The sequence below is a fragment of the Schistocerca gregaria genome, chromosome 9 (assembly GCF_023897955.1).
Source record: "Schistocerca gregaria isolate iqSchGreg1 chromosome 9, iqSchGreg1.2, whole genome shotgun sequence".
Taxonomy (NCBI): Eukaryota; Metazoa; Arthropoda; class Insecta; order Orthoptera; family Acrididae; genus Schistocerca; species Schistocerca gregaria.
Window position 1 is genome coordinate 91,926,651 of NC_064928.1, and position 13,879 is coordinate 91,940,529.

Sequence of the window (13,879 nt, forward strand, 5' to 3'; positions counted from 1 at the left end):
CAGCCTATAATGCATCATTGCAGCCTATATTGCCAGTGAACTTGAACTTAAAGTGATTTTATCAGTAAAAGTTTGTTATTAGCAAGTTTTGTAACACAAAAACATAAAAGGTATTCAATGGTGAGAGCTATAAAATGAAAATAATAGTATATGCAAAAGAACTGAAACACAGCAATTGAGCAGTACTTTTGCTGTCCACCAACAGAAGAAAAAACCATTTGCAATTCCCAGGATAGGAAAGAAGAATGAGGAAGACTCAATGTGCAAACAGAGGACTGAATGCAAAATGGCCAAAATGAGAAGATGGTGTATTGAAATGGATTCAAGAATACCATCAAAACAGCACTGGAATTAATACAAAAATGATTCAAATACACACCTGTAAGCTAGCATTACAGTGGAACTTAGCAGACTTTAATGGTAGAGAAGGTTGGTGCCTACAGGTTTATCAAGCATCGTGGACTTTGCACATGAACCAAAACCAAAACGTATCAGAAAATGCCCCAAGAATATGAAGGGAAAATACTATCTTTCCACCACATTATTAGTCAACATCGAAAGAACACCTGTGTGGAACTAAGCCAAACAGCGAATATGACCAAAACTCCTCTGACATTTGATGTGCTGAGTAACAGAACTGTTGCCATCAAAGGTGCTAAAACTATAACTATAAAAACAACAGTACATGACAAAATGCAATAAATGTCGTCATTTCATGTTATGCTGATAGTACTAAACTTAATCCAGTGATCATTTTCAAGCACAAAACAATGCAAAACCTTCTGAAATACCACCACATGTTAGTGTACATGTACGTGACAAGGATTGTATGGATGAGGCTCATATGAAATTAAGAGTTAACATAGTGTGGGAGGGTAGGAAAGATGCCTTGTTGAAGAAGAGTTCTCTTCTTGTACTAGATCAGTTTAGTGGTCACTTGAAAAACTGAGACAGAGAAATACAGAGCTTGCTGTTATTACATGAGGAGCTACTGCACAATAGCAACCTCTTAATGTCTTGATAAATAAACCATTTAAAGTGTGTTTGAGAGAGGAGTGGGACAAAAGGATGATGGATGAAATCCAACATGAATTCACACTGAAGAGAGCTTAATGCTCTACCTACAACCAAACAAGTCTGTCATCACATAAAACAGTCATGGCCTAGAATGAGAGAAGACATTATTGTTAAATCTTTCAAGATGTGCAGCATAATTAATGCTCTCAATGGCAGAGAAGACCATCTTATATATGAAGAGGACAACAATGGCAGTGAAGAGGAAGAGGAAGAAGAAAGTTGAGATGATGATTTACAGGGATTTTAAAGGTTAGTTTGGTTTTATAAACTAAGAACTTTTTCAGTCTGACTTTGCAATCTAACAATAAAAATGGTAAAAATGTTTGTTTTTAATTGCTTAAAAATTAAGTTGCATCCTGTAGTCTGTAAAATATGTTAAATGTTTGAATAAAAAAAAGGAAAAGGGGGGTACTGAATGCAATTTTATACAAAGAAATTCTTGCTTATTTCTGACAAATACAATTTCATCACATATGATTAAATCTGATATTAACAATGCTATAAATGTTGCTATTAGTCAAAGGTCAAAATGAAAAACAAAGTAATGAGGGAGAGGGTATTTTGAAAAAAAAAATCACTTTTTCAACAAATCTATCTGCACCTTAGTAATGCACAATAAAAATGTAGAAAGTATTATATGTGTTGCAATTCCAGTGGTATTCACTTAGGAACATTAAACTCAATTTTTTTGAAGGGGTTGGTTCATCTCCTTAATGCCCATATGGGCACATACAAAAAAAATTGCTTTCTTTTATTTTGCTCAAAACTACAATATACTCAAAGCCAATCAATACTGAAGTGTGTCCCCTGGGTAGTTCAAAAATGGTTCAAATGGCTCTGAGCACTATGGGACTCAACTGCTGTGGTCATCACTCCCCTAGAACTTAGAACTACTTAAACCTAACTAACCTAAGGACATCACACACATCCATGCCCAAGGCAGGATTCGAACCTGCGACCGTAGCAGTCGCACGGTTCCAAACTGCGCGCCTAGAACCGCGAGACCACCGCGGTCGGCCCTGGGTAGTTTTACTTGTAAGTAATGCAAGACAGTTTTAATAGGGGTGATCCTTGATGTTTCACAACAGTGTTGGAGGGGGTTCTAAAATCGAGTTTGAGTATGCTTCTGAGTATCCATCATGCATGGGAGTCCTGCTGGACATGCTGAGGTGTATACCATGATCAGTCTGATGAGTTTTGCAGATGTAGATAACTTGGAAATCCTGCTACTTTGTCTCATACCTTATACCCCAGACAAAGTGTTTGTATCATATTTCATACCAAGCACTAAGTACTTACATCAGGAAGACCAGAACAATATATCTGTCAGCCCAAAATATCACCCCCACTCATTCTAAACTGCAGTTCCACCAATGGGACATCTTGGCAACATGTGGCATGTGGCTGTGTCACACGCTACAAGGAGCAATTTGACCAGAGTGACACATGGCAACACACCCCATGCATCATTACATAAAGACGTACAAACATTAATGCTTGTTCCATAGATCATGAAAACAACATTTCATAATGATGTGGAATGTGTCTAACATAAGTTTTCTTTACACAAAATAACTAATTAATTACTTTTTTTACAGTTACTACTTCATATCTAAAAATTCATGTATTGAGTAGAAGGAGTTGTCATTCAGAAATTCGTTTAATTTGCTTTTAAATGTTGGCTGGCTATCTGTCAGACTTTTAATACTTTTTGGCAAATGACCAAACATTTTTGTGGCAGCCTAATTCATCGCTTTCGGTGCCAAAATGGAGATTTAATCCAGAATAGTGAATATCTTCCCTTCTTTTAGTGTTGTTGCTATGCACTTTGCTGTTATTCTTGAATTGGGACTGTTTATTAATGGCATTCTAGCATCTGTTGTCACGTGAATGCAAGGCTTGTTAACAAGAAATGACATGTTGCTTCTTGTTGCCAGTTATCTGACAGTCAGTGGTACTGTGTAGCTTGTTGTATGAGAGATGGAATGGACAACTAGTAAAACAATTTCTTTATTGTGGATTATTGTAACTGACATGACTATGAGAAATTAAAAGTAAATTAACAAATTCATTGCACTTATAGTGACAGCCTGCTCCTATAAATCTCACTGAACTTCAAATATATGGTGTTTTTTATTCGTAGATTACGTACATTACGATCTGTGTAGCTTAGTTGTAGAGTTTTCATTTCCTTGCATTATAAGAATTTGTATTTCCTCTTTTTGTGAACATGTCAGTACCAGTAGTGATCTTACAAAGGCATGCATGATGTAAAGTACCTCATAATAATGGTTCTAAGGCTGACCATCTGTGGTGTGTCAAATATTCATTCTGGATTATGAACCTCCATGAGACACAAACATTTTCACCCCTTTTTCTGTCAAATATTCCTTGAGTTGAGTGCAGAAGTTTTGAAGTGTAACTTTTTCTCAAGAAGTTGTGAAGATAAACGCATGTTGTAACAAGTTCTGCATTATCCACAGATAGCACTAGTGGTTTTCTAAATACATGAAAAACACGCCAACAACACAAAATTGTTCTCCACTGCTCTGCAAGCACCTGGGTATCTTTAGTTCTATTGTCTTCTGCAAGAGTGCCTTTTTTGAAGCCCTGAAAAGGGTTTAATAAGTTGTTCCTGTGATGCAAATGCATCATCAGTCACTAATACATATGACTACACTTAATGCTTGCACAAAGAGGTTCAGGAGGTGTAAATGCCAATTCATTTTTTGTGGAACAAAGTTTCTCGGAAAACTTCATGGTCTGGAATGCAGCCCTGATAGCCTGTATTAGCAAACAAGAAACAATAGGTAGCATCAACAGCAAACATCATAAAAAAACTAAAGGTCCATTTGTAATTGAAAAACATGCTGCCACTGTTCTTTTGGCTTTGAATAACTATGTGTTTTCCATCACAAGCCCTAACACTGAGCACATAATTCCAGGAAACCTCAGAATCTTTTGTCGTGTTTCTCCACTTGTATTCAGTGGATTGAATCTAAAAACAGAAAAAAATTGTTTCTGTAGATTTCTGGCATCCTGTAATTCTATGATGAATATAGTCACAATTGATATCAGTTTCTGTTTTTGCCATCACAGTTGCTCATGTATTATTCTAGGTGACTGGTTTCAGGGTTTATTGATAGCATGTCAAAACTGCATAGCACCATGCACAAACACGGAGTATCTGATGTTAGTACCACAGTTTTGATGTAATACAAAATACACTTTAGACTGAAGAACATAGCAACAACTATATGAGTATTGTAATATTTATGGTCTGGAGATGTGTTATGTCTGAAAGCAGTCACACAGAATTATTCATGAGAGATTGTGACAGCAGCAAACAAATAAGGTATTAATTTACTTTGTTACATATTTGGTTTTACTGGCAGAAGATGCTATTTCAAATGCTCCAGATGCTTCAAGTAGGTTAAACAATGATGAAAACGCTGCCAACTGTACATAAGTCTTATAGTCATCTTGAAAATGAGAAAAAATGGTTGAGCTGTGTAGGTTCTTTCCCCTAGAAGAAAGTAACAAGGCATACACATTCCAGATATCCATCAGAATGCAAGGAGGAAGCATATCCTATCTGTTGTGAACTAAAACTCTTCTTAGGGAAGGAAATGTAAAAAAACTATTGGATTTGATTTCAAATTTGTCTCATCAGAATTTGTCTGGGGCCAACTATACATCACTGCAAAATAGTTCCCTTTACAGTTACCTCAAGTTTATAATATCCTAGCAGATCTGCTATCTGTGTTCAAATGAGATCTATGTAGCTGGAGTTGGGTTTTGCAAGTAAAACTAGGTGACACAAGGAAATTGTTAAAGTTGCTAGTTTATTAGTAACAGTGTATCAATGACGCAAACTATCTCAGTCACTTCAGCAGGCGCAAGTTTAGCAGTCAGTCTCACTTACAATTTGCAAAGAACTGTTTTAACTGTTCCTGAGTATGACCACAGTTCCCAACATAATTTACTACTTGGCTACAGTGCCACTGGGGAAGGAATTCGAAGTCAAGGTAACTCTTGCAACTCAACTGCACAGAAATCTCCTAAATCATAATATATTCTCAACAAAAAGTGAAGTTTAAAAACTTCACAGTTCAGGAAATTCAGCCCCTAAATTTGATATGTCTTGACCCTCTCGAGCCCCCAACCCAGTCCACAATTCACTAGAAGAGGAACAAAAAAACGTCTGGACTTCCCGAACTCCTGAGAAAAATTTCTGGTCCACTAATACAGGCACAGCTCCTTACATAATGAAATACCCAAATACGTCTGAACTTTATCAAGTCCCCAACCAAAGTCCTCTACAGCTAGAACTGAAACATCTTGACTCTTCTGAGTCACTGACAGAAGATCCTTTTACATGCTAACGTCAGTCCCAAGGTACATTCCTATATCCTCATTATACCTTACAGTATATTGGGTACTTGCTGCTTCTGTGCCTCCCCAACTTCATCATTTTGGTGTTGTGTCATGCCATAAATACAGTTTCATACGAATTTGAACCAATTGGCCAACCTTGATAAATATAATCAAACAAAACTTATATCCCAAACTGCATTTAAATGTTGATTTTAACAATATCAAACATTATATATTTATGAGGTCTAATCTCTCATAAAACTTATGTTAACTTGAATTATTTCATTATCATGTGTTAATTTCGTCTCTGAATCAAATACACGAGTGTTCTCTACATTTTGCTGATAGAGACTGCCATCCATGTTTTGATTAAGTAAGACAGTTGATTATTAACAGAAAAGGAACAGCTGGTCAAATGTTGTTTGTGACAACATTTCTTGGTCTTACATGGGTGTTCTCTCTCAAACATAGTTAACAATACAATCGAGACTTCAAAAGCATCACAAAAAAAGGTCATCTCTGGTGCTTGCCCTTGTGTGTCATTTAACAAATAACCCAACAACAAACAAGTTGAGTAATTTTCACTGCTCCCACTCCTAGGATTTTGCGTGAACATCTTGTGCATTTGAACAGAGCCAATGCCTCTTTGTTGATCCTTTTAAACACAATTCTCAGCTGCAAGTGGAGCACCTACAGCATCTAACAAATACTGCTAGCTTTGGCCCAAATTCAATACAGAATTCTGGTTTCCAAACCCTTTGTCATCATCAAAAGCATACTAGTAGCACCTTCCGATGAGAAGAGACACTGTCTTTTGTGTTGCATTTTGAAGCAGGTATTCCCTTGGTGCCAGTGAAGACTTTAGAATGTAAGGAGTGAGTAATAGGACCAGTATTTTAGACCATGGCACTCCTAAAGAGTGTGTACTGCTTGGCCTTAAGAAGGGTAACAATGTTCTCTTTAGCACTTTGCTTCAAGTGTGCATCTCACTGGTGCTGATGATGCCCCCAGCTCACTCTACTTGCAGGCACTCCACTCTTAGTGGCATATGTGACAGACACATACGCTTTCCCAACCAAGCTAGCCAGGCCTTCCTTCAGTGCTATTGCCACACAGCACAATAAGCTACATAGTGCCCAGCTATCTATTCCCTTGCCCCTCCATATGCAGTGCAAAGCACAGCTGGGCCCTCACTTGTTAGCTCTCTAACTTCAAAGTCTGTTTAATACAAGACATAATTTTCGACGAGTTCAATTGCTCTTGCCTCAAACAAGATTGGTGATAATTTTTCAGAAGCTGTACGGATTCGAGATACGTTATTCACCTGTGGCATTCACAATCTTGAGACATCTATAAGTTTCTACAACTGGTACAACATTCAAAGATATTGATTGCACCATATTTCAGATTGCTGGAAATGTTTTTTGACCTTCAACATCCTATAACTTGAAAATGAAATAATAAAAATGAACCAAATGAATTGGAGAGTGTGGTTTTAATATCCTAAGAATGGGTCTCAAAGGAATGTTTGGGCAGTTTCTTTAATTTCCACAGGAATCTCAACAATGAACTGAGACAGGAAATGAATCGTCTTGTATGTATAGTTTATAGCTTATTGAGTAACCTGACTTTTCTCTCCAACAGATCACAGTTTCTGCAGTGTTACCAGCATCGTGATACTTTTTTCTCATAGATACAGTAGATGCTTGCTGACATCTGAATATTTCAAACAGATTTTTTGATTTGTCATTTTCTCGTAGGTATCAAACAGTTCTCTTCACAATTTTAAAAAGTCGATACTCAATTTTAGAAATTCTACAGCCTTTCATAACTTATTAGGAAGCAGGCAAAATTAAAAATGTGTTTGCAGTTCACATATTGGTGTTTCCCATTCAACAGAAGCCAATAAGCATAATAGACAATGTATGTGGCAGACCAAGAGATGTTATATTCAAGTGACTGATACCATATTCGTAAATCACCGGATCTACATATTTCTTCAGTACACAAATATTTAAACATATGGATTTTTCTCTGCCCACTGAGGATGTTGTCTAACACAGTGAAATGGCACTCTGTTTTTCTGTGAAATGAAAGGATCATATAGCATTAATGGCTGGGAGTCCCCACAGGGCAAGTTCAGGTGCCAGGTTGCAAGACTTACCAGTTGACACCACATTGTATGCTACTGATGATGAAATTATGATGAGGACAACACAACACCCATTCCCTGAGTTGAAAAAATCTCCAACCCAGCCAGCCAGAAATCAAACAAAGGCCCGATGCATGCGAGTCAAATTCTCTGACCATTTAGCTAACGGGCCACACTGTTTTAAGTGTGAATAGAAGTTTAGCTGTCATGTGGTAGAGGATAGTTGGAGAACGAGCAGACTGTGGGTGAAAATATATTTAATATCAAATATCCTGCCAGACTGGAAACCTGGCATTGTTATTGCATCTGGATCCTGCAGTGTTAGTCAAGTCACATCCTCAAAGTTCCTTTCATTCACCATCAGTATGAGCTAATTTCTAACTGATCTGTTTTGTCCTTTGATATAATACAAATTCTAGGTGTACACCAGGAAATGATGATGATGATGATGATGATGATTGCTTGCTTGCTTGTTGCTAAATGGCCTGTTTCTGATGTGATTCAAGACATATTTTGAATGGAGCTCTGAGGTGGATATCAAAGGACTGAATATAAAGGCTTGCCACCAGGAATCCAATAATATGTATTGAAGCACTGGTTGTGTCCTCACTGTTAAATACTGCCTGTCGATCCCCGGTGGAATACCTGTTAGCCTAAAATTGCATGTCAGGATTAATTGGTTTACACATGTGTCTGCTCTGGTTAAAAGTAATAATTGCCTTTGCCTTTAAGAAAATATTGAAAGTTTTCTAGATGTCATGTGTTGTCTTGTTGATTTTTATCTGTGATTGCACAGAAAGGGGCATAAGCTTATGATTAGGAAATTTATTTATTTTTTTTAATCCGGTAAAATTTCTTACTGGGCAACAATAACTAAAGCATATTTAAGAATTGCCAAGATTAAATAACTTGAAGATAAAACTTCAGTATGAGGTAGCTTGTCTTGGTTTTTGTTTAAATGACTTTTCACTAAAAAAAAAAAAATGTATTTATTGTTTAAGATATTTCCAAGACTGGTACCCACATTTTACCTCCATCTAATGCTTGCAATTAGAGATAAGTGTTATTGAAATGAAAATTAGTTTCAGAATTGTGTTGATATGTAATTGTGAATCATTGTTCTCTGTAAAACGGTTGTTTTCTAATGGTATGCTATCTGTCTGATACTGCTTCAAAACATATTGTTATATGAAATAGTGTATACTAAAATTCAACTGTATAAATGCCGCTGAACGTAGTTGCTTCACCCTTCAACTATCCTACAGTGCCTTGCCATGCCCCAACAGTTAGGTTGTATCAATTAATCTTCCAACCCTTGACTTTTATTGTCATTGTGATTCATGATAGGAGATGGTTTGATAAGTCTCGTAAATTTCCGCAAAGAAAAGGAACATTTTTGTAGCACCTTCATGGTTGGTAAGCTAGATTATTCCAAGGTCTGTATAAAGAATTTGAATAATGTGCAGCATACAGTTCATTGTTGACAGCTGCCTTAACTGGTCAGTGTGTTGAATGCGATTTGAAAATGGAGAATACCGAGTTTCATGATGTTACTAAGCATTTTCATTTGAAGAGTTGTGCTACAACACAAATCAAAACAGAACGGCATGAAGTTTGCCTGCACTCTGCACCATCATTGAAGACCATTTACTTTTGGATTAATGAATTTAAAAGTGATGGACAAGCACCAAAGACAAAGCATGCTCCGGCCATCCAATTGAGGTCACCACAAAGGAAACTGCTGACAAAATCCATAATACAGTAATGCAAGACTGCCAAATGAAAAGTCGTGATATTGCCAAGACTGAAGGCATCTCAACTGAGTGAGTGCACAATATCCTGCATGTATAATTGACTATGAAGAAGCTGTGTGCGAGTTGTGTGCTACGACTGCACACAATAGTCCCAAAGCACATCTGGAACAACATTTCAATACAATGGCTGGTGATATTTAATTGCAATCCCCAAGACTTTTTGTGCCATTTTTCTACTGTTGATGAAACCTGGAGCCATCATTACACACCAAAGTCAAAATGGCAGTCAGAACAATCACCATCACTGGTGAATGTGTACCAAAGAAGGTAAAAACTGTTTTGTCAGGTGAGATCCACTGTTTTTTGGGATTCCCAAGGAATAATCCTAATAGATTACTTAGAAAAAGGTGGAACCATAACTGGATCCAATTATGCTTCATTGTCGGATCATCTGAAACTTGCCTTGGCTGAATAAAGACCACGACTGCCACACAAGAAAGTGCTCTCTCACAAAGATAATCCCCCATCCCATCCATCAATGATAGCAATGGCAAAAGCGCACGAATTGGGCTTTGAACTGTTTCCTCATCCTCCTATTCACTAGACTTAGCCCCCAAATGACTTCTCTCTAGTAGCTAACTTGAAACTTTGGCTCACTAGGAAGACATTTTCATCAAACGAGGAAGCGACAGTTGCTGTCAACGTGTATTTTGCAGAGCTTGACAGTAACTATTTCTGATGGGATGAAAAAGCTGGAGGATTGCTGGATCAAGTGTATCTCCATCAAAGGAGACTATGTTGAGAAGTAGAGTGAGTTGTTCACAATACACACAGTTTTTCTTTTTAACCACCCAACAACGTGTATCACACATCTGTTGAAACATATTGTACATAGACAAATATATTTTCATTTGATGAAATTCATGTTGTGACTTGAATTTCTAGGATTGTTGTTGTTGTTGTGGTCTTCAGTCCCGAGACTGGTTGGATGCCGCTCTCCATGCTACTCTATCCTGGGCAAGCTTCATCTCCCAGTACCTACTGCAATCTGCATCCTTCTGAATCTGCTTAGTGTATTCATCTCTTGGTCTCCCTCTACGATTTTTACCCTCCACGCTGCCCTCCAATACTAAATTGGTGATCCCTTGATGCCTCAGAACATGTCCTACCAACCGATCCCTTCTTCTGGTCAAGTTGTGCCACAAACTTCTCTTCTCCCCAATCCTATTCAATACTTCCTTATTAGTTATGTGATCTACCCATCTAATCTTCTAGGATAATTAATTCATATTGGATTAGGTTATGCTTAAGAGGTCAGTTAAATTAATTCAGTGTTCTGGGTGTTGATGTGGTTTCTACAAGTCATTTAACATATAAGGTATCAAGCAATCAAACATAAATGTTGGCAAGTATTACTTGATGAAGCAAAGCATAGACTGTCGTAGTGGGAATTAATTTCATCACATCACTAGGTGCAACCATATTCCATTCAAAGTAGTGATCATTGTTTCCTTGCAATACGAGCATTTCAAGTGACTATGGAAAATGCCTGTGTTTCTTGCTGTTAATGCCATTAAACTTTGTGATGATGAAAAGAAGAAAGGCATGATCGTTCTGATGTAAAATGCAAGCAGAATGTTAAGGTTGAGTAAGCTGATGGTGTGCAGATTGCAGCATGGGGGAACAATATGATCTTAAGTGATGCAGTATTCAATAGCAAAGTGCACACAATAAATTGCCCATTAATGGTGTGGGAAAATGTGCTGAAGGCAGATTCTGTGATTATTATGAACAATACAAGGAAATACCAACTTTTCACAAACTTCATCATTTTCCTTGCATGGAACTGAACTGTGGTTGAAATATGCCTCAATAAATGAGGCACATGTTTGTGAATAAGTTGACGCAGTTTCAAGAAAGGTAAACTAGGTGAGAGTTTTGTGGAAAAATGAAGGAACAAAGGCTCAGAATTAAAGTGGCCGGTGGATTATTCAGACAAAACATGTATTCATATGCATTACACTGTAAATATAATTTGTTGTCAGTGTGAAGTGTTGGAAAAAAGTGCTTGTCAATATTTAATTATTGTGCAATGATGTACATTTGGTATGTGTGTGTTTTCGTAGGGTGAACGTGACTACAACAAGACATTTTTGCACGTTTTTCAGTGAAATTTTGAGTATTTTAGTGTATGGGACACATGGATACTCACATCATCATCACAGTTCTTTTTCTTCTGTGAAAAAGCATAAAATATGCAATCATCAACACATACAACAGAAAACAGTCTAATGTAACAACCCCAATTCTGTGAAAATGTCTTCATAACAGAGTACAAGTGTGCAATATGCAATCACTGAAACGTTTAACATGAGATACCAATGCACCCACGCTCAGACAGATACAAAACTACTGTGATTTAACTAGCAGCATGGACAGTAAAGCTCCCCCATGGTGTTTTGCTTGTATAACAATAGAGACACATGTTATCGAGGATTACAAGTTCCTGTCTACACCAAGACAAGGCTTATGAAAAGTCAGAGGTTTAGCGCATTCAGGATCAGTTGATGATGTGCTGTTGAGAGCTGGACAACAGCAAACTCTATGCAGCTGGGGGCAGCTCAGCAGAGGCTGGTTCTCTACCTTGTGTCCTCAGGCTCTACTCGTGATTTTCAGACTGGGGGCTGGAGGGGGGGTGAAAGAACTGTGATAACCACAGCAGAGTTCAGACAAGTTGTGAGTGGCCACCTGTGGCAAGGCTATCATCTCAAAACAGCAGCTGCTAGTGAAGAATATTGACTCCTCTGACTCAAACAGAATAGAATTCTGTGGCAAAGTGTTCTTCTGTCCTTCCTCTTCTTTGTCCATTTTTTGCTCTCTGGGCAATTGGGTTTGATGATACAGTCTTTACTTGCACTATGATGTTCTTGGTGCCAACCCTACATGTAGGAGGGTCATTCTAAAAGTAAAGAAAATTTGTTTCACTAAGCATTTTTACTCAAGATAATCTATTTTACAACACATTTTACTATCTTCGTTATTTGTATACAAAGTTGCTGTTCAAACTAATACATTTGTTGTACTGTTCCTCAAGTTTTCCAATGCTGTCTGCATACTTAGTTGCCACCAAGTTGTTGAACCAGTCATACTGTCCTCTTACAGTTTGTTGTTTTGTTCATTATGATTTCTACCCAAGAAACCCGTCAATTTGGGGAGGATAATTATCACTCGGAGCCAGGTTTAGGCTATAATGTGGATGTTCAAAATCTTCCCCCTTAAAACTTCTGAAGCAAATTCTTCAACACATCAGAAAGTGGACAAGCATTATTGTGAAGAGGCACATTGCATTAGACAACAATCCATGCCATATCTTTTAAACAGAAAGGCATAGGGAAGAATCTTACAGTAGGCCACTGCATTTAAAGTTTCTCCTCTAGGCATAAGATTCAATGAGTAGTCTTACTGTAGGCCACTGCATTTAAAGTTTCTCCTCTAGGCATAAGATTCAATGAATAGGACACCCTTTTGATCCTGAAATACTGCAGCTCAAAACATTTTTGGTCCACCTCCATAATGTTCAGCATGGCTGACTGACACATGGGGGCTCTGGGTTTGATCCCCAGCCTAGTTGGAGATTTCATCCACTCTGGGACTGGGCATCACATTGTCATCATTATTTCACCATCATTGGCGAACAATTCACTGCAGCAGCGTCATGTAGGAAGTCTTTCACCTGGGAGTCAAACAACTGTAGACATGGTCTCCTAGTCAATAATGCCATATAATCATTTTCAATTCACCTTTCTGCTACTCATAATTTGTATGGCTTTTTTTGTTAGGGATAGTGAATGATGCCATTCCACTGACAGGGGACTTTGTTTCTAACCTTTCATGTGAGACCCAGGCTTTTTCAGAAACCTCACCATCCTTGTACTGAGTGAGAAAACTCTGTGCAGCTACCATTTTGCATTCATATGTAAAATGTTTAAGGACCCACCTCTCGTACACTTTTCTATAACTGAAATCACCACTAAAATTTTTTATAAAAAAGCGATTGTGATATTTCAGGAAAGCAAAAATTCAGTCAATCAACAGCAAAATGTCTACCCTACAGAATTTTCCCCTCGGTCCACGATTTGATTTTGTCAGTCAAATGTTCATTTGTCTGCCACTAAACAAGACACGTTACATTCAAACTAAAGCTTCATCACATTTCCATTAAATATGGTTATCTCTCAATACATTTTGATAGGACAGACTTTTTGAATTCAGAAATAGTGTTACATTATGAACACAACACCTGGTAAGATCATTAATATTGTCACAAATAAGCAGCAAGTAACCCCACTTGCTGTTAGCATCGTAATGATGCCAAAACTTAAGAAGGTTTACGACACAGTGAAACGGGTTGGGAAGAGCTGCACAACTCCGCAGATCAAAATATTCTTACCTTTTAGAATCACCCTTGTATTTTCCTAATTGCTTCATCAAGTAGCAGGAATATGTCTAATAAAACTTG